Consider the following 22,795-nt stretch of genomic DNA (forward strand, 5'->3'; position numbering starts at 1 on the left):
ATAACAGGATTTTATAAAAAGGGGGAAAGAAACAATGGGTTTAGATAACTCGCTATCAAATTTACTGGTTTATATATCTATCTATCTATATATATACACACACACAGAAACACACTTATTATCTCTGCCTGTAATGTTTCAAATAAATTCTAGCATCTACTCTTATTACCGCTACTCGAAATAACCATTCTAAACATATTTTCTATTAATAAGCCAAACCATAGTATCTTTTGAAAAGCACGCATATGTTTGGATAGTGTTCTGTAATCTTGGTTTTCCGTAATGCTCAGCAGGACAGAATTTAATCTACTTGAATACAGATCCACAAAGCTCAAGACGTACTACTTCTCTTCACAAAGTGAAGCCAGCAATCCAAATTAAAACCACTGTGACGTATCTGATGTCAAAATAAAAAATATGAGCGATGTCTTTCTCATTGCACTGAATATTAATTTTGCCCTCCAACAAAACAGCTTTAGGTCACTACATGGTATCTTATAGCCTACACCACAAAATGGTTAAAGATGTTTTTTCCATTGGCTACAATGGAAAAAACTGTTTTAGTACTGCGAAACTCATTATTATTTTACAATTCTTATTTTACAATAAGAAATTTACTTCTTTTTTTTCAATTATTCCATAGAATTTGTTGTTAGTGGATGCTACCAATGTATTTAAACTGAGTAACTATTAAATCAGAAGCGTTACTAGACTCCAAATTTGGCTGTTCTCTCCCTGGCAATACTAAGAGCTGTAATTCTCAATTAAAAAAAGAAAAAAAGATGGAAATTCAAACTGCAGCACATATACTGTATTAAAAAAAAAAAAGTGTTCTTGTTTCTTTTTATTTCTTTGTATGACAAATTAATTGCAAACATACTTAGACTTGGAATTCTTTTTAGGCTTCCAGTGTAAGTGCCATAAATATATATATATATATATATAATATCAGAGTATGGTTTTGTAGTCTCAGTTGTCTTTTCTTATGCTTATTGACCTTATCATTACTATTTCTTTAGCTACTTGTACCCACCAATGCATTCATAAATTTGATTGGTGAACTGGGAGAAAACAAATTAAAAAAAGCAGGCTTCGTATTTACAGGCATATAACCTTATACATTTGAATAATTATACTGATACCACTAGCATCATTTATGTGCTAAAAGATCATCACATATGTACACGTCTGGAAGGACAAGCCCAAAATTCCTACAGGACTATGTAGATGGAGTTCTCCCCAAAGGCAAAGCCCGTTTAAGAGGTTCCTCTCTTCCCCACCCCCTACTCACATGCTGGCAGCACAGGTTTACCATCCTCCATCTGTGACAGTTCATCTGCTTGCACGGCTGTGCGCTAAGGTCAGCCAAGTAAAGGTAAGCCTGACAAAAACATTCACACGTATCTGAGCCTCTAAGATACCCTGTTCCAGTCAGACCTTCTCATCCACCTGAAGAAAATAACAGTCTTGGAAAGTGTTTTAAAAAGCTATCCAGTACTCTCTGAAGGTTAGAAACTCTACAATATGCTTTCGCTAACAGGTGTCCTGGGGAAGGGTTCACCAAGCGCATATTTTATTATTATAAAATGTTATATTATAAAATACGTTAATACAGACTTGACATACACTTAGGATCATTAGAAAGTTACCATCAAAGGAAAAAAAAAGTTTTTGCAAGGTTAGTATGACTAGCCATTCCTCTCATGAAGGGTAGGAGCGTTTAACATTCAAAGTATGCTGTTAGTCAAAAAAATGAAGGTCAATTTTCTTAAAAATCTTAATAAATCATTCAATTCTGATGGGCAATTTGTGTTTAAAAACTACATTCAAAAGCTTTAACAGTGTAAACCAGTTAAAAGCACATCCTTTGTGCTTAATTTACTCTATGTTTAGGGGGTTTACTCTCATCACAGATACTTTTGGCACCACAGATACTATGCTATCACTCTCCAAGGGCTATGTATACAGGTTAACACACCTAAATACTCCTGGCCTTATGCTCTTACACCCCTGGTTTTAAGACATCATCCCAGCATGGTCAAACAAGGATGTAACTCTCCTCACTGTAATGATGAGGTCAGAAAGACAAAGAGCCCCCCAAACCTTTAAAAGCACAAATATGTTTACATACTACATAAAACAAATGTAACAGCTTTTCAACTGGACTGATGTGATCGCTACTCTAAGTAGTGTCCACTAGGAAATCCTGTTTTAATTGCAGAAAATCAGTACGTAGGCAGTTTTTCTAAAGCTTTGCAAAGGTGCTGAGGCACATGAATCCACATAAAAGCGACTGTAAATATTTGCAGAGAATATCGATTTGAAGTCAGATGACCTGAACAAGGGACAACAGAAGAAATTCCAGAGGATCCGCAACTCAACACACACTCACAATCAATGCCTAAAAATCCTTCCTATGGAGCTTCTGCATCAGCCCATACTACACACAACTTACCAAATACACTTATTAATAAGTGCACTCCTCCAATCAGTGGAGATAATAGCAGCTACAAGTTGTTTTTACTTCATTACTCAACTATTAAAGACTATTTCTGCTCTTCTAAGAAGATAGAGAAATCAATGATTCATTCTGCCAACTCCATTTTAGCAGTGTCTCATACACAAGCCTTGCCTTCCATAACTGCTCCAGAGTCTTTCCCATCTTTTCTCATCTACAAGGTTGGAGCATAAATAAAAATAATATTTTCGTAATTCTATTTATGCAATAACAATGTCAGTTTAATCTCAATAATTATACTATTAACCTTCTAAAAAGTTTTTGGTGGTGTTGTTCTGTTTTGTTTTTTTTAATCATCTTCAATACATCCCCTTTATGATGGTATTCTCATTTTCTAAGTATTTTATGATGAATAAGACAGGGAAATATTAGCTTACAAATCCAGATCTTTATCTTCTTACCAAAAATCAGGTGCCTTTCCTCCCATCTTCTCTTCTGTATTTAGAGATGTGTAGCATTTCTCCTTCCCTACGTACCTCTATTAAATTTCTTACAAAACGGCTTAGGTAATTTTCTTTACCCAAAGCTGTCTTTGTTCTGAACCAAAATCAAAGCTGAATTTTCTCCGACCAAAGCAGTATTTTCCTTTCCTCCTGTTGTTTCTTTAACCACATGAGTTCAAAAAAGCCCACCTCAAAATTCAGCGCATCTGTGGTTAATTACACCAACCAGTGAAAAGTGGCACTTTCAGGGCAGCATACAACAGCTGATAGAGAGCAGACATCAAAACTGCGCAATAGTTGAGGACAGGAAGTGATGGCATCTCTCACATAACTAAGGCTAAACAGGAAATAACCTTATGTAATTAGCCAACTTGGAATCTGGCCAGGTCACAAGCATTAAGAACTCTTGCAAAAAGTTCAGCTTGCTTTGTTAATTGTTCACGAACTTAATTTCAAAGCACAGCACATTACGTACTACAGACATATAACATACACTGAAACAAACTATTCTGAATACCTGTTTACTGACAAAATAATTTAAGCAGCACTTGAACTATTAAAGATACGTTAGCTTAAGTTTTAAGACTTGAATAGTTTTATCCATAGCATAACAGTTTGCAGTTGGCTACCTTTGAAGTTACACTTAATTTATCCATATTGCCCAGCTAATTTTTAGCTTATCAAAACAGAACACAGTATTTCTTTTCAACACACTCCAATACAGCGTTGGAACTGTATCTGTATTTTTTTTTTTAAACAGATTCAAGTTAACCAAATTTGCTTTAGTCAAGATCTGTTTTCTACAGAACCTTTAGTTTTGACACACAAACTATGCCTGCTTATGCAGTTCAGATTATTAGGCTTCGAAATCTTCTCTAAGCATATCCTAAGTGCATTTGCAAATAACATTGCTAAAGACACTGTACACACACTTATCTTTTAAGAACCCAGTGAAGTATCCATAAAATGGAAAATATATAACACAAAACGATAACTTCTAGAAAGCTAACCTAGATAAGAAACTCAATTACTTTATTTAAGCATATTTTTAAATATGCTTATGAAGAGAGAAAGCAAAAAACAGCCTAAGACAACATTCATCTAGGATATACAAGTAGTTTGATCAAATTAACTCCTAGTACCTTTCAGTACAAAAGCCACTGTTTGCTACTTCTTCTCAGAAAATTATTTAACATAACGTGGTACTACACTGCTGCAGATAACTTCACTGATTTGATTAAATGTGGCAGCTACAATAGGTGGTGAAGTAGTTTAAGAAAGACTACCGAATACGTCAAAGGGCTCTGACTCATCTATTAAGCCATTGGGACAACGGCTTTTCCAACTGTATCAGTAAGTAAAAAGAAATACGTAAGACAGAGGTCTGATCTCCAAAGAATGTCCTTAGCATGACAACATCAAACAATTAATATCTTTCAGTTTTCCTCTAAACCATAAATGCTATTCTTGACCAAAAAAACAGATCTAAAGATAAGTGAAACGATGACCCTTAGAAGTTACACCTTCTCTTTTTTCATTGCATCACCAACAGTAACCCCTAAAGTAAGTTTTAAGCACTTTGTCTTGGAGTTCAACATCAAATCCCACTTAAATATGAAGTAATACCACCACACAACAGATAGAAGGTTGCACGCGTTCACAAAACACCGAAGTTACAATCAACCTCCATGGTTCCCACAAGACTCGAATAACCTAGGCGCACCCCGTTCGGTCTCCTTTTCTGCTATGCTTCAGCAGTTTACCAAGCTAACAACAGTTATCAAAGGTACACCACACGGGGGAACAGCCACGGAGCTCACTGCTACACCCAGCGGCCTCCCTGCGACTTTCAGCCGCTCGGCGGCCTCCGGCCCACCTTCAGCCTCGTCCCTGGCTTCTGACCGCCCGTGTCGGCGCACAGGGCGAGGCCTACGTGGGCTCCCGCCGTCCCGCGCCGGGAGGCACCTCAGCACCTTTCTCGCCGCCAAGGCCTCGCGGGCTCTCGCCCAGCCGCCCGCCACCGCCACCGCCACCGCCCTTCCCCGAGGCTCCCCGAGGCTCCCCGAGGCCAGGCAGCCCGGCCATAAGCTCGCAGGGGGCCGAGCGCGGGCCTCGCCGATACCAGCCCTCGCCGCTCGCTCCCACGCGCCGCCGCGCAAACGGCCGGCGGGGCGGGGCGGGGCGGGGCCGCCCAGAGCTCTCTGGTGACTGGCCGTCCAGTAACGCCCGCGGCGATTGGCCAAGCTTGGTTTAACCTCGGACCGCCACGCGAGGCGGCCCCTCACCGAGGGCCCGAAGAGGGTCAGGCCGCGCTCCCGCTCCGGTTACGGGCTCGTGGCCCTGCCCCGGAGGTGGACCTTTGCGGGCGTCAGAGCAGCTGCAGTGACCTCGTGCTCGAGTGGCTTGTTGCACGCTCACGTTTCCTCATCTGCTCGCTTATTGGCGAGAGTTCTTTGAAGTACGGCGAAATCCAACTTAGGCTCCTTGTTTAAAGGGTGTGCGGGCGTCAGGCAGCGCGGAGCTTTTGAATGAGGCAGTTATCCACGTAAGAACCACGGGACAATAGCAAGTTAAATGCTTACTGCAAACCAGGTGAACGTTTGGAACGGGAAGTGGCATGCGCATGCTCAGAGAGAGCAGGGCAGGCTGCTGAGGAAAGGAGTAGCCATCAACGCGCCGCCTAGAGGGAAGAGGGAAGTCGGTTCTTTCATTCTTCAAAGCAGTGTTACGCGCTTGTTTTTTAAGAGACTACGTGATTTAAAGTAAGACTATGAAAAGCCAGACTAGGCGTATTTATTAACCTTCGTTGCTGGACATAGCTCAGGTGGGATGCTACAGTGAAAGCGCTGAGGGTAATGGCAAAAATTTCCCCGTCCCCTATTAGTAGTATGTGAACAAGAGGCTAGAGAAGTATTTTTTGAATATTTTGGGGACAACATAAAAGATTCAACTTCAGGTGGGTGTAGATGCCATCTGAACTGTGAAACGGAGAACCCCAAGCGTTAACAGGATCAATGTAAAGATAATAATGGAGTAGTCATTAATGCGAGTCTTAAATTTTACAGGGGCAGGGGGGAGGCCGTTTTGGATCTTTTTATCTCAATACATACAGAAAGAGAGGAATGACTCCTCCCATGAGATACCGATGCGGAAATTCAATGTGGTATGCCGAAAATAATTATAAAAAAGACATGATCTCTATTAGACGTATCTGTTGTCAATAACTGGTGTTAGTAGTAGAGGCAGTTCAACAAGTTTGTCCAGTGTTGCACATTGTTTAAGACTGAAGATAAACTGCCAACAACAGGCAATTTTCCCATTGCTCAAATCACTTGATTTCACATACTTCAGTGCACAAAGAAGACAGCTAGCCAAGAAATCTGTGGATACTGATGACTGCAAGGGAAAAGATCGAGGTTAAGTCTCAGGCAACCTCAATATCTAACCCTAACAGTATCATTACAGTGATATAATCTATCAATAGATCTAGATGCTTCCAAGGAAACTGCTAGGAAATAATTCCTGTAGTTATATTTGAAATGTATGAATAAGCAAGTCCTCAAGAGTCTTTCTCTTCCTTCATGGGACATTTATTAAGGAAATGTTAACAAAAGAAACACCGAATTTCTGAACTCATTCTTACCAGCCATGATTTTTCCATCTTACAGGTTACAAAAGGATATGCTTCTGCTCTAAGACCCTGGGCTGCTCTTTGTTTTCTACTAATGTTTTTCATTTAGCATACTGAGCAGTTCAGATAAAAATAAATCTTTTGTTTTCCCTAGTATCAAATATATTGTCAGTTCTCTGAGTCATCCTAATTTTCACCAGTTTGTCTCGGATGGAATTAGGAATTACTGCTTGTCTGGGAATTTAAAAATCCTAGATTCAAATCCAGCTACAGAGAGCAGAAGGGTCTGACAAAAAGAAAGCCAATATCCTTTTTTTTTTTGTTCGTTTGTTTACAACTGTCTACTTCTGTTTACTGAACAGACTTGTAATATCCTCATGCTAATATATCGATGTTCCTGTGATTACACTGATATAATTAAATTTAGAATTTTGACGGAAGTAATCTCGTTTTTGTTTTTCCATACTTTTGCTGCATAATATTAATGGTATTGATCAGTATTATCTCCCTTCATGAATTTCTGAGTTCTATAAGCACACCAGCAAGTATTTGCTATCAGCTATTAAGTTAGCTATTCAGGTTGTCTGAGACTTAATCTTTCCTCTTGCAGTCATCATTATCTACAGATCTATTGGCTCTCTTCTATGTGAGCAGAAGTATATGGAATTGGAAGAAATTGAGGAGCAGGTTCCTTGGCCTTCCTTACAATCTAAGGAAGTTGAAAAATGAGACTTCGTGCTCTCAAGTCCAGGCAGTAGTTAGATTTCAAACAGGGGCTAGCTTGAAATCAAAGCACAACTACTGCACTATTAACAGCTTTGGTTTTGAGGGTCTTGCTTGATACAGGCTGCCCTGGAAATGACTTCTTTCATATCTGCCCATGTGCTCTTAATTAGAGTGGACTGCAGATGGCGGTGATGAGGCTCCTTCCAGCCTGATTTATTCTAAGTGTCATTACGCTGCCTTCGCTTTCTATACTGTCCTTCACATATTTATGCGTTAAATATATGCACAAAGAGCATGTGTCTATCAGTTCTTGTTTTGTGGGTTGGTTAGTTGTTTTTTTTACCTAAGAAGGTCAAAATTCCAAATACTGCTCTTTCATGGATGCTTTTAAATCCACACCAGAGGACATCACTGGGGTTGCTCATGTGCACAAGAGCTTCATGGCAGAAGACAGCTATATACTCGTGGGTGGGTATGTAATAACGCTCTAGTGCAACGGAGGGTTGGCTGGCCAAGGACAACTGTCTGGATTCCCAGATCCTGGGTGGCAGCTGTAAAAGAGGAAAGAACGAATTTTTGGAGAGGAGCAGTGAGAACAGAGAACTTTGATTTCTATTCCGTTAGTTTACATTTTTCAGTAAGCTACATGGGCAAAGATAACAGATTTAGCTTCCTGTCAAGGTCTACAGAGTTGACAGCTGTTAAATGTCAGTCATCATAACCAGGCCTAAGAACCACAAAGTTACATTTATTACAGAGAAGGTCCCATAACTCTTCATTGTCCTCACATTTTATTGCTATATGAAAAAAAAAAAGACTGCAAAGTCAAACTCCCTGAGTTAAGAACAAACAGAACTGAAGCTGCATGTGTCACATCAATTTGGCCTCCTTGTGCTTCTGAGCTTATTAATCTCGACTGGTTTGGGGGAGTATCAGGGTTGTATATGAGGGGGGCAGTTGTCTACTGAATTCCTGACTCATTTGCTGCATAAGTTAGAGCACAGAATTAATGAAATATTGAACTGTTGGTCTTTAATCTAACGAAAATGAGCACCACACAGGAGAATAGGCTTCTATCTCTACCTCTGACATGAAATATGTTTTCTTAAAACTGAATTTTCAGAGATGGTCAGTAATTAATCTTCATTAACTAAGTATGCAGCTTGAGCACCTGGTTTCTGGACATAGAGGGTATTCAGAACTGCGATTGACATACATCTAGAGCTGTTATTTGAGCAAAGATCTTCATGAAACACAAATGCTTGATCTGCATATTCAAACTGGCCAAAGTTAGCAGATATGTATTCCAACATGCCACATATGAAAAATGAGAAAATCAGTTAGAATATATATGACTGATATGCCAAATACGGACTACATATTCCAGAATAAACTGCCATATAAACAAGTTCTAATGCATGGCCTACTCACCATATTATAACTAATGAAAAAAATAATACTGAACGTTTTAATCTACTTTAAATTACTGTCTCCTCTTGTTCAAGACTGATTTTCACCTGTGAAAATCATCACTTATAGCCTAGTTCTTGCCTCAGAATTAATAAATTCTTCATGGGCCTTCCTAGTGTACACACTGCTACAGTACAAGATAAAGCAGCTTGTTGTGTTCTCTTCACCTTGTGCAGACAAACAATTGCCACCATACTCTGGCTTTATAGTTCGACTTCAGTAGCTTTTAAACAGGGCAATTGATTTACAGTCAGTACAGTAACAACAAAATGAACAAAGGAGAAACACTGGTAAGCAAAATATGTATCAAAAATGAAAACGAATGTAGGTAGCCTAAACCTTCTGATTACACTTTGATGTCTGTGAAAAATTTTGATTGATGAAATGCAAAATTATTTACATATTAAAATTCTGATGACTGCCAGCTCAACCTCTGTCTGGCTTCTGAGAACACCACAAACACATGAAGACTTGTTTACAATATCTCCTTGTTATCTGATGTGTATTGTCATTGCTAAAATTACATGTTATGGCAGCAATCTGAGAACTATGACTGGAGAGGTAGTTTCATTACAGATCGCTGCATTCAGAATGCTGCTACTCTTGACAGAATGATTTTACTCATGCTTTGCAATCCGAAGTTGATTTTGTTGCTATTGCTTTGTAAGTGTGGCAAATGAAATTTACAGCATTTTCTCCAAGTCTTCATTTTGAAAAAAGGTAGGGGGGAACCTAATTTTTTGTCACTCATTTCAAGAGCATTTTTTTTTCCATGAATGAAACATTCAGTTTTCTATAAGCTTAGTTCTCATTTAGAAATCCAACTCCTTAAAAGAAAACTGGATTTTAAAACAGTGATTTTAGTATAAAAACTGGGTAATGACCCATACATTGATTCCCTGTCCTATCTGCTGCTATTAACTACAGAAAAAGCTGTAACATGACCTTCTGGGAGATTGAAAGGAAGCTATGCCTTGCCAGTTCTACTAGTCATGGAGCTATTCTAATTCATGTCTGTTGGTGTCCTTAAAGCAAAAATGATCACCCGAAAAATTATGTGTCCACAACACACAAGTTTTCAGTGCACAGAAATATCAGCAGAGCACTATTACTATGGTTTTCCATCCTTCGACTCCTTTACTACGGTAGTCCAGTTTATCCCAGGATCCCTTTGACATCCTTTCCAGGTAAGGAGGCAGCACATGATATGCTAATGTAAATTCATATGAGCTTTGACTGGACAGGTTGGTTTGTGCAAAACAACATACAGCATATGCATCTGGGCATTCCTTTCCTCACTGAGAGTATTAATTAATATTACTGTCCTTCACACCTGGAAAGAACTATGGGAGCCATGGCTTTCTGATGTCCCCAAAAGATAATGCTCATTGTGAACAGGGGCATGCCAGGAAAATCTTGACGTTTAAAATGTCTGGAGGGAAAAATCAATGACTTACGGTTCTGAGAAGGAACCTCTATCAACATTTGTTTCAAATATAACTTTAACATTGACTCTGATCTATGTTTAAAGCTATGCTTCTAAGCAGGAGCAGAAGCCTGCCAAGATGTACTTTGACTCAGTGCACTCAAACCAAAAGATGGGTTCAGTATTTAAAACTAAGCAGGTACATTGTCTTTATACAAGACTCAAATTTAAGACTCTTTTGGGAGTCTTCTAGATGAAGCAAACAATGGTCATACACGCATTTGTTAGTTGCGTCAGAAAGACTTAATTTTAAGGAAATGAATGGTGAGGAGAATGCAGTTGATTCCTGGTATGAGCACGTTTTGCAGCAGTATGGGGCTAGCTGTTTTGCTAAGTCCTTCGTGGATGCATGTAGTCAACTGCAGACTCCTACCAGAATCTGAATATATTGCTCCCTGTATCTTGTTTTATTGCAGAGGATGCGAGAAGATGCTGGGATAGATCTAATATTTTAGTAAAATATTTTTAGTAGAAAATGGAGGAATTTTCGTCAAAATAATACAACTCTGATTTTCAGGTTTTTTTTTTTCGCTATTCCTATACTTTCTCCTATTAGCTATGTACGCACGTGGTAAACAAAAAAAAGTTTTTCTTTTTTTGCTTTGACAATAATCACAGCCTTTGTCATTGACTCAGTTCTCATGAGCCTTGGTTTGTTGGCTTTAACAGGTTACTCCTTTTTCCCATTACAATGTACCGCTAGAAAGAAGCATATATTTGACAGAAATGGACAAAAAAGTAAAATGAATAGTTGGTCAAGTATAATGATAAAAAATCTGCCCAACTTCAGACTTCCAAATTGGTCACACATAATACATCAATATACACAATATAGAGGAAGCAAAGAACACAGAGAACAATTTTAATAACTTCAGAAATAGATGTGCAACAGAAGTTGGGTGGAATAAGTAGGCTTTCATTAAATTAATTGCTGTATTAGTAGTTAATTTTCCCCTTGACATATGTCACCTTTTCTTCCATCATTCAGAAGCAATCCTGACAGACAGTGAACATCATAAGCATTAGCCTTCTACAGGCAGTGGACTTACGTCATGCTGCAGGACTTTTTTCTGAATGCTGTGTATCAGCCGAAACTGCCATGTCTTCATTTGTAATGACAGTTGAAGGTGAGCCCAGGAAACCACCCTGACAGCTTAAGGGATCACTGTCAACAATATCTCAGGCCGGGCTAATAACCACCCATCCGGTGAAAAGACACTACAAAAAGCACCAAGCTTATTAGTAAACAAATCTTTGGAGGCCCAGTGTAGCTTTTATTTTAGTCTTAGAAAACACACCTCAGAGTCTTGTAAAGCATTTAATATTATCCCAATTAAATCAGCACTTGTGAGTCCAAGGCTTTGAACATCAGTTGTAGCTGGACTGTAGGCATTTTTAAAAATCCTGTGTGAATCTTCAGATAGCTCTAGACCTTTTAAAGTCCTGAACTGTTGCCTAGATAGTTTCTGATAAAATTTCTGGGAGGGGGTGATACACAAACTCAGTTTCTCTGTTCTGGCCAAGGTTCCTTTCCCTCCCTCCCTCCCTTCTCCCCTCCCCTCCCCTCCCCTCCCTTCCTTCCCCTTTCCTTCAGTAAGTATGTGGATTCAGGACCATAACCAAAGTTAATTGCATATGTTTGTTTTGGATAATTGCTTGGATGACTGTTTATCACAAAGTAAACATCATGCTTAACTAGTTATTTTAGAGCTGACAATGATAAATGCAGGCTGACTTTTAAAGCAGTACTATATTTATTTTCACCTCTCACTTGGAGCTCATGCAGCTTGGTGAACATGGAAGTAAAGTACTATGTTCTCTTTTCTCCTGCATTCTCTTTTCGTATGAAAATGCCAGTTGTTCTTGTTTACTAAGACAAACAAAATAATTTAGTGTTTTGATATCATATCCAAGATACTAAGTGATTTAACTAATTCCATGAATGTGCTTTAAATGATGAGAACATAGTATTTCTTACCATATTTGTTCTTTATCTTATTAAGTGACAATAATGCAGACAGTAAATGGCACCTTCCACACAAAACACATTCTAAATTTAATTATGTCAGTGTAATCACAGGAACATAAATATATTAGCATGAGGATATTACAAGTGTGTTCAGTAAATAGAGGTAGACGGAGTTGTAACAAAAAAAAAAAGATATGAAAAAAGGCTTTCTTTTTGTCAGACCCTTCTGCTCTCTGTAGCTAGATTTGAATCTAGGATTTTTAACTTCCCAGACAAACAGTAATTCGTAATTCCGTCCACTCTTCCTCAAATGCAAATATTTTCCTTACTGAATCTACATTATTTAAATTCCAGACAATATTACTTGTTCAGCGATATGCAAAACTCTTATTATAGCCCGAGCTAAGAAGACTGATGATCTTGAAGATGAAGTAGTAGACAGTTCAAAAACCCATGACTGATTTCAAAGCCAACCAATACTTAATTAACGGAGAGACCCAGAAGGCAAAATGAAAATGAAATCAACCTGTATGATTGTAACTGGATAAAAAGTCTCTATTATATTGTAAAAAGTATCTTTACCATTGATAATGACATACAAACAAACAAGACTGGTGTTTTTGCCTGCAGCTACATGGATGCAAGCCTTACTTCCCAGGCAAACAAGGAGTGAATTTATTAAAAAATGCGGTGGACACACTCAAAAATTAAAGAGGATAACCTACCCCCAGAATATACATTCAGCTATTTCATTGATATAAAAAGTGACCGTGTCCTTTTCACATTACATTCAAAAAGAGGGCAGAAATTACACAACAAAGCAGTATGATATCTAGCAACACAGCAATTTCTCAAAAGGTATTTAAAAGCAGTGTAAGAGTATTAGCATTGGGGTAGTACAGTTTGTCTTGCTGTGTGGTCTTGCCCCTCCTTACACATCATTGGGATACAGTTAATCAATAAGAATTCAGTTACAGAATTGCTTCAATGTATAGCTTTCCAGAGCAAGGTCTACTCATGGGAATGGTTTTCATCAGGAGAGGAAGAAGAAATGAAGAGTTCACCAAAATCAGTTTTAATGTAGCATGAGGTTTCTGATTTCACCAGTTGGTGTTACTGTGTTAACTGGTGCTAATAAACTGTTACAACAAAGGAGAAAAAAAATGTTGTATTGATGAGGGAGATGAATACTGAAATACAAAAAGAAAAAAAAAGTGTGATTACACAATAGACTCACTGAACATTGAGTATATTAGAAATAGAAACCTTTTTCTATCTATGTATGGGATTTGGTACTTTAAGGTACATAAATTATTGAGAGCCTTACTTCTACTTTCTTAGCGTACTATCGCTTTCTTTCTCTCCCAGAGATTACATTTCTGGTATTGTATACTTTCAGTAAAGCTTAAGAAATGACACCAATACAACGTTGTTTACAACCCCACCTAGCAGTCCTAAAATTTTCCAGGATATTTATGTAGTTGATAGCCTGTACATTTAGAACTCTCTCTTTACTTGTTTCTGGCTACATTCTTCTAATTTTTATATGTGAAAATCCGATTAAAAACTAAATGCATTTTACCCAGGCTTTGCAATTAAATATATCTACTACAGTAGTAATTATTTTACAGATACTTAGCAATTTTCATTCTGAAGAGTCAAAATATTTTACAACTGCAATATAACAAGCCACAAGGCAAGCTGTATATACGGATCTTGTCATTCGGTGCTAACAATCCATTTCAGAAGTGGAAGTCAGCATCTGTTTGACAACATAGGACAACATGAGAGACCATTTAAAACAAAGAGAAATAGTTTTAACTCTGAAACTGCAGAAAGTAAGATACCCGTATTTCCCAAATGAGTGTATAAAGAGTACATGAGTATCAGTATTCTAGTTCTTGAACGTACAACCCAGAATATATAATTACAAGTGCTGAGGACCTTGATTTTACATCCAAACTGAGAAACAAATAGCCTATCATCTGCAAAAGAACACTGCCTCCCATTACAGTACAGGACATTGGTACAGAAGGTACTCAGAGGAAAGAGTGCCATCTGCTGAATTGCTACCATACAGGAGCAATTTGTTTCCCGGGATAACTTGACTAAGAGAATTTTGCTTTTAGAAATTTTTAAATACTTGCTTCTTAACCGTCTTTACACTGCTCTTCTATACAGATAAATTAGGATTCAGTCATTAAATAAATGATGACCTTTTGCTGAGACCAGTTTCTATCATAATGGGAAATATGCTCTCATTCTCTAGTGTCCTGTCTCCTGCCTACCTACCTTACAAGGTATGGGATTTAAGACCCTCTTTTTTGTTGTTCTTTATTAGAACAGCAGCTATTTTAGAAATATCCCATGGGTCATTACAGCTTATGTGTGTTTACTGATACAAATAATAACCAGAAACTCACTTCTCACTTCTTAATTCTTAGAAAGGGAAAGAAATAGTAAACTGGCAGAAGAAAAACGTATATTTGCAAGAAACAATTTGTCTAAGTAGGTTTTGCATGAGACATTCATCAATGTATTTATCCTCATTAACATTCCAATATGCCCTTAATTTTTAAATAACCTGTTGGATGTGAAAATCTGTATGTTCACAGTTACCTCTTCATAAAGTCATATAATCACAGAATGGTTTGGGTTGAAAGGGACCTTAAAGCCCACCCAGTTCCAACCCCCTGCCATGGGCGGGGCGCCTCCCACTAGACTAGGCTGCCCAAAGCCCCATCCAGCCTGCCCTGTTGTTTTCATCAGAAAAGTGATATAAATTCACACACAAAAAAATCACAGAGAGGGAGAATCAGTGTAAGGGAAGGTCATGGCCTGTGAATATCCATTAGTGGAGTGACAGCAGCTAAGGAGGAGAGGGCAAGGGGATGGGTGAGGACGATTGGGTGGAAAAGACAATGAACCCATGTTTTGGTAGTCATGGCCCATTAGATGAGCTCCACTGCTCATGAAAGCAGCCTAAGCATAGAAAGGTAACACACTGAGTAGTAAAAAGCTTATGGCCTGATCTTAGCCTTGCATCAGAACATCATTCGGTTTCACAAGTACATGTGCCCTTGAACAGGCTTCTGGCTAGGCGGGAGGAAAGGACTGTGCCAATGCTAAGTAGTACAGATCGGTCTGTGGTACCATTAAGCAACGCCCTGAAGACAGCTGGAAGAAGATGGGAGCTAAATTACTGGAATTCAACTGTATATCAGCTGACCTGTCCTGAATGCCCATGAATGCGCCATTCCCATAGCAAATGTGAGGTTAATTTGACCTACCTTGAAAAGGAAGAGGCTTAAATTAGGATACATTACCTAATACTTGTCATGGTCTAAAGCTGTGCCCTCTGTCAGAGTGCACGTGGCTCAGCAGACAAGCAGGAGCTTGTTTAGCTCCAGGAACTCGATCCTGCGGTGAAGCCCTGCCTCACTGCATTGCCAATCTCCCACTCATAGAATCATAGAATCGTTCAGGTTGGAAAAAACCTCTCAGATCATCTAGTCCAACCTTTAACCTAGCACTGACCTAGTACTGATGCCAGCACTCCTAGCGTCCAGCCCACAAGCACAGCTGTCATCTTGAGAAACATTAAAAGGGGGTGTAGGTTGCATTGTCAAAGCAGCTGTTGGTATTGCTTCATGTAGTCACAGAACTCACTCATTCTTACTCCCTGCCACTGCAGGTCATGCTTTTGTATAGTTATACTACTGCTTACGTATGACAAGCAATACACTACACAAGTATTATGAATCAATCAGTATTTAATTATAATAACTCTAGTAACAGTCTGTTGCTTTGATTCAGACATTCTTTGATGAGTTAGTAAATTATTCTGCATGTTTGCATAGGTCCTTGTACGTTGCATTAGCATACATTACTTCAAAATTTCTGCAGAAACAAGCATGTATCTATACCTATACCTAAACACACCTTAGCACACAATCCACTTCTATAGGCAGTCATAAGATTTCTTGAAAACAAAGCTGCATTCCTATTTGGTGAATGCAGTTTGACACATCCATAGACACTGGATGGTGCCATTTTAATCACATTTTATGTTCTTGACACTGCATTTAGAAAATACTAGCTTGTATGATAGTCATTCATTTCCAGAAGTTTTTTAAGATTCTATATTTAATCAGGGTGAAGAATAGACGAAAAATCACATGCACGGAAGATGATGTTTAGCAGTACTCATGTACAAGCAGATCATTCACAGCTCCACAAACAAATGCCCTCCAAGCAGAATTTTAATTGTGCTGTGATTCTGGGGAAGAAGTGAGATGCTAGTAGCCACTAGCTTGACAAGTCAACTTGTAAAAATGTTTATGGCTTCTCTGGTTGAAAATTGAGTCTCTGGAGAAAAAGATAAAGAAAGCTTTGCAGTTATGTCTTCATTGTTTTTGTTAGTTTGTTTAAATTTATTTGTAGGTGGATACAGAGAAGGCCATAAAACATTGAGTCATGTCGTGTTTGCAGATTTTGTACAGTCTGAGGATTCTGTAACTTCATTGAGAAATAAGAATACAAACTACAAAAGGAACAGGCATTATAATAAGTGCAATGAGTGTTTGAGAAGCATGTGGACTTTGACCTGATCACAATGATACTTAGTTCTCAAGTTTATACTTTAATCTTGTTTGCTTCCCACACAATGGAAAAATATTTCCTGAAGCAAGATTGCTTTTGGAATTAGCTCATTGCAAACTCACATCTAGCTCTGAAGGAAATTTCACTAGCAAACCATCCTTACTCCGTTCAAGATCACTTTGATTCTCAAGGCTATTAAAAGCATCAGGCTCAAGTCCTTTTTCACTAATAAAACAAACAAACTGCAATTTTTTGGTTGGAGAGGGGCTATGTACATAGAAAGACAGCATTGAGGGGAAGAATACAAAAACCCTGCACAACACTATAAAGAGATGTGCTCAAAGGAAACAGATTGTGAGTTTTCATGCAACAAATGAATATTTTTCAGTATATATTAGTAATGAAAAAGTTTGGGTTGTCAAAGTTAAATCCAGAACAAAACTTTATCTGCCTGAATATCAGTTTTAAACACATCATTTTGTAATACTTCAATCAGAGAAGTTTTAAGGATCTTGATGTGGGCAAAAGCTGGAATGATTCCAGAATGAGTATGGTCCGGAAATGAGATTTAATATCTTGGAAAAACTTCTGCAAATTGCAGGAGTGTCAAGTCAGTTAAAAATGGAACTTAGTAAATAAGCAAAACTGCATCAGCTGCCATGAACTGATATTCTTTTCTTTTCTTCTTTTTCTAGGGCAAAATATGTTATCATCAAATCTTGAAAATTACCTCAAAGTAAGACTAAGCAGAGGGGTGCAAATTTGTAGCTTGCTAAAAGTTTTTATTTTCTCTAGTTCTTTTGTTGAGTAGTTGCCTTGAAACCAGAGAAGCTCCACTGGCATAAAACATTTGTGGATTAAGAATTATCTTTCCTTCTGCCTATTTCAATTCATGTCATAGCCCAGTATGTTGCAGGTGCAGGGAGCTTCGCACCAAAGAGAAACATGAAACAGAAACGTAACTTGCTATAATGTAGATGGAAAAAAAAAAGTGTAATAGCTAGACTCCCTCTGTACTAAACCATATCTATTCTGAAACAACTTACATGAGGAATCCTGAAACCCAGAACAAATTATGTTAATTTTGCTACCTGTAAACGTAAGTGGTCGTATGTACTGATTACTCCATTTACTGTGTTCTGCAGGCAAGGAATATAGGGAGAAATATTTGTGTGTCCATACATGCCCATGCATACATAAAGTCATTTTTATGTAAATTTTCCATTTAAAAAATGATTTAAATTACCATCATAATCATGAGTTAATCCTATGCAGTTTGACTTTATTTGAATAAATGCTTCTTTGAAAACATTAATATAGCTTGTAATCATTAGTTATATTTTTGTTAATCATAAATATACTAAATACGTATTAATTAGAACTGTTATGTTGCATTTATACAAAACCATTAAGACTATGTACATTTGAAAATGGAAATTAACTGCTTTCTAATTTTGTACAGGTCTCACTGGACAACAGAAACCCTGCATATGTTATATAAGAAACCTCACTGTAAACTTCTCAATCTTTTCAAGATGAAGGAGGCTACTGGGGTGTATCCAGTAGAATAGCAAGATCTCAAGGTAATTAGTAAGTGAAAACAAGGCTACATTTCCAAATGAGTTAAAAAAGCTATTCCAAAATTGTTTCCAGAGAAAACTAGTAAATTTTAAATTATAAAACATGCTTTCTTCATTGGTGGTAATGGTGTCCAAGCCCAAGACCCTACTACAAACTTAAGAACACACTGCTGCTACAGCCAGTGTGTTCCTTTCAATAGTTTTATATTTTGCTACACTTACCTCTAGCATTACAAAGATTTATGAGTATGCTAACCTTTATGGTTCATGAGAATTTCCATAACCCACACAGCATATAATAGCACCTGCTTGATAATCAGGCTAGAGATCTAAGTATGCATCACACAGGCTGTCATAGAGGATGTCAACAAGTCTGTTCCCATCTACCCAACAAACATTTACAAAGGGAGCAGATACTTTTTGCTAATTTCTTATTTTCATAGGTTTTAGCAAAGCCCTCCCCAGACCACTTTAGCAAGCAGTAGCTTTGTTAGTAGTCTTAAGCTCCAATAATGAAAAGATTAAGAAGTACTAAATCAGTATATTAAGAATACTATTAACAATGTAATTTATAAGATCAAATTATTCTTCCTCTATTTTATGAATATTTATATTATTAAGACTACATAGGTTGTATAAAAAAATTACTAACTACAAAACCAAAAAATGTACAAAACATCTAAATAGAAGCCTTTTATATTGTGTTTTCTAAAAGGAAGAAAACGTTTTCACCTTGCTGCACTGAAATCTCCACTGCCCACATAATCTCAGACAGTGAAAACAGCAAAGATATTTTACTGCTATGTGTTGTTCTTCTCTGTCAAGCATCTACCCCCAGTCTCATTAACAGACCTCTCTCCTCAGGCTGATGGATAGTCATCATGCCAGTACAACTAGTAAACTCACGCTGCAGGAAAGAAACTACTCAGTAATTGCCAGAGATTTAGTCTCACACCTTTCCTATTTATGGGACTTTCAGAGAAGATGTATAAACGCACAAGTCTGACTACATTGAAGCAGAGAATGAGTATATCCAGTCAACTTCCTTGTTTCCAACAGCAGATACGTGGTGGGTTCACCTGGCCTGGTTGCTGAATGACCACCCTGGGAAGCAGCATCAAACTACTTCAGGCTGAGCCTGTTTACATGTGTTGGTAGTGACAGGACAAGGGGGAATGGTTTCAAACTAAGACAGGGGAGATTTAGGTTAGATATTAGGAGGAAGTTTTTCACTCAGAGGGTGGTGAGGCACTGGAATGGGTTGCCCAGAGAGGTTGTGGATGCCCCATCCCTGGAGGCGTTCAAGGCCAGGCTGGATGCAGCTTTGGGCAGCCTGCTCTAGTGGTTGGCAACCCTGCCCAGAGCAGGGGGGTTGAAACTAGATGATCTTTAAGGTGCTTTTCAACCCAGGCCATTCTATGATTCTATGATTAAACTGTGGGGTGCCTACATCCTGAATAATCAGTTCTGTTCCAGCTACTTCTCAAGAAAAAACAATCTCACCTGAAACTTTCCTATTGTCAGTCTCTTGGCTATCCGCCTGACAGCCACACTCAAAGTTCAAAGTCTTGTACTAATTAAATGACAAGATACACTTGATTCTGTTTCAAAATTCAAGACACTGATGTGTGTGTAACAGTGCTTACCAATAATGCTCTAATTGTTTACTCTTGGCTAGCAAGTTGTGGCCTTTTCTTTCTGACACAAGTCCTCCCCGGTGGCTTTTATGGTATCGTATATTTCTAGTTGGAAGGATGAGCATCTGAGGAGCACAAGCTGGAATTACTTTCAATATTCATCCAAAAGCTTGCCAGTGGTAGAGCAAAGATACTTAACTATCCTTGTGTAACATTAAATCCAGAGATGATGCTAATACAGAAGAGCAGAGCCTCTTTTTTCTAAGACCACATCTTATTTAGAAGCCAGTGGGCATGATGGGCTGTGATAAACTGTGGTAGTAATTCCATTATTACAGTATGCATGTAGGAACGTGCTGGATGCTGTTTCTGTTCAAAACTATCGGGTCAGCAGTGCAGCATGGTATGCCTAATTGTACCAGGTCTTGGATACACTTTGTGTTTTTATTTCAGTAATACGCTTTCTTAGAAACAGATGAAACAATAGCTCTGCTCCCATGCAGAGCATACTGGGCTTTACCAGTCGTGACAGGCAATGTGTAATGCAATTGTACACGAATGCTGTCCTTTAGTGTTTCCCACTCATTAGCCACCATACTTATTAACACCCAAGTCACTTATTTATAAAATGTCCCTTCCAGAATAAACTCTCTTCCTGACATTTATTTTAATAGTCATGCAATAGTGCACTGCTCTGGGCTCTGATGAGGGAGAGTGTGGGTTGTGGAAAGGAACAGCAAAGCTGAGCACCTTCCCAAGGAGAGATGAGTGCGGACAGCATGTGTTACAGCATATAAAAAATATTTTAGGGTTGACTAGTATGAAGCTATTTTTGCTGCTGCCAAATACAAGCAAATTATATTGACTGCACATGGAGTACGGGCAAAAAGCAGACCTTGAAAGTCAGCTTATAATAGCTGTATGCTCTGGACTGCCTGTTCCATTGGGAGACATAAACATAAATGAGAACGTTTATATGGAGGTCAGAACAACCTAGTGTGATTCAGCACATAAAGAGCAAGCGAGTGCATATCGAAAGGCTGGACCTGATTACTGGGACTGCTTGTGGCACTCGAGTCTGTGACAAGAAGCCCTGTGTGCTGTCTGGGGTTCCTCTGAGTTCATTCAAATTAGATGAACCCAGAAGCCTGCTTTGGGTTACTTGCCTATAACACTTTCTCAGAAGAAGACACGAAGCATTGAAAACATGTTCTTGCTTTAGTGACAACTGAGAAAGAAAATAAATTTTGTAACATCAATCTGTACCTGTGTGGTAAGATAACCAATCGTCATAAAAATGAAGACGGAAGACGTGTGTCACCATGCACATTTTTCCTTTTCTTTTATCGTTAAATTTCTTTCTCTTAAGCTCAAATAAAATGGACACAGAAGAAAACATGGTTTGTTTTTTTAGTGCAAATCACTTGCTTGTCATCAGGTAAATTCTAAGTAGGCTTTTGTTATATTTGTGTGCATACTTATTAATTTTAACTCAATAATTATATATCCTTAAAGAATGACATTACCCTTATTTACTACATCTACAGTGTAAAGCAGAAGAGAGTCAGGCAGACAGAGAATAGCTAAGCAGCTTTTCCACCGGCAAGATGCACTTCTGATACATAAAACAGTAGAAGCCAGGACAATGTTCCTAATCCTACACTTGATTTATTACATCAAATCTTCTTGATATTTACTTCCTCATTTATGTTAGGCACAAGAAGAAGATATTTAATTCGATCTTACTTTCTTAAATGCACAACAAAACAAGTTTGTTCATTTTGACTTGTTCTTGGCTGGTTGAAGCTCAAGAAAAGGGTTTTGTCTGTATAGCAAGGGTAACAGAGAGGTGCAGTTTCACTGACAGCTGAAAATGCCTTCTGTTTTAATCATAGTCATTTGTCCCTACCCAGAAAAATGATGGACATAATAAAAACAAAGGAAAACAAATGAATAAATTACATCCTGCGGGGGGAGTGGGGGCAGGGGTGGACAATACAGGGGGAAGGCAGAGAATGAGAGCACTCTACTGCCTGTATTTCAGTTACAGGAAAAGCACAATGATGCCCTTGCGTGTACATGCAACTAATAATTCCTGATGCTTTGCTCCTCCCACTTCCTCTTCTGCTTTAATACTAAATTGGTCACAATAACACAACACCAGTAATTATCTCTTTCCTGGATTCCAGTCCATTCTCACCAACACATTAGTAAAGCATCTCATACTCCCTGCCCTATTTACATGCTACCCTCAGTAATAGGGCTCAGACAGATTTCAGTAAAATCTTACATTGCTATTATGCTAGTTCAAAAACTTTTTTATGTCCTTGTGTTTATGTATGTACGTGTGTTGCTTTTATGCAAATACTTCATTCTTATAACTTAGGCACATAGAAGAAGGTACATATTAAGGCTATCCAAGTTTTCTTAAGTTTTCAGTAGCAAAAATTTCTTCCTGAATGACAAGACATTTTCATCTTCAAAGGAGTAATTTCCACTCCTCTAGTCTGGACTAAGTAACAGAAGTTAACCTCCACCTGGGTTTTTCTCCAGCTGCAGAGATAAGGTATTCTCTCAAATCTGCAAACAGTGTCCCTAACTGAAGCCATCATGCTGGATAGTAAGATTAATGAGAACACTCATAGCTAAACTTCTTATTTCTTCTATGATGTTACATGACTTTCCATTGTTAGCCTCGTATATTAAAAAATAAATGAGAACCAATCTGTATGT

The sequence above is a fragment of the Cygnus atratus genome, chromosome 6, assembly GCF_013377495.2.
Source record: "Cygnus atratus isolate AKBS03 ecotype Queensland, Australia chromosome 6, CAtr_DNAZoo_HiC_assembly, whole genome shotgun sequence".
Lineage (NCBI taxonomy): Eukaryota > Metazoa > Chordata > Aves > Anseriformes > Anatidae > Cygnus > Cygnus atratus.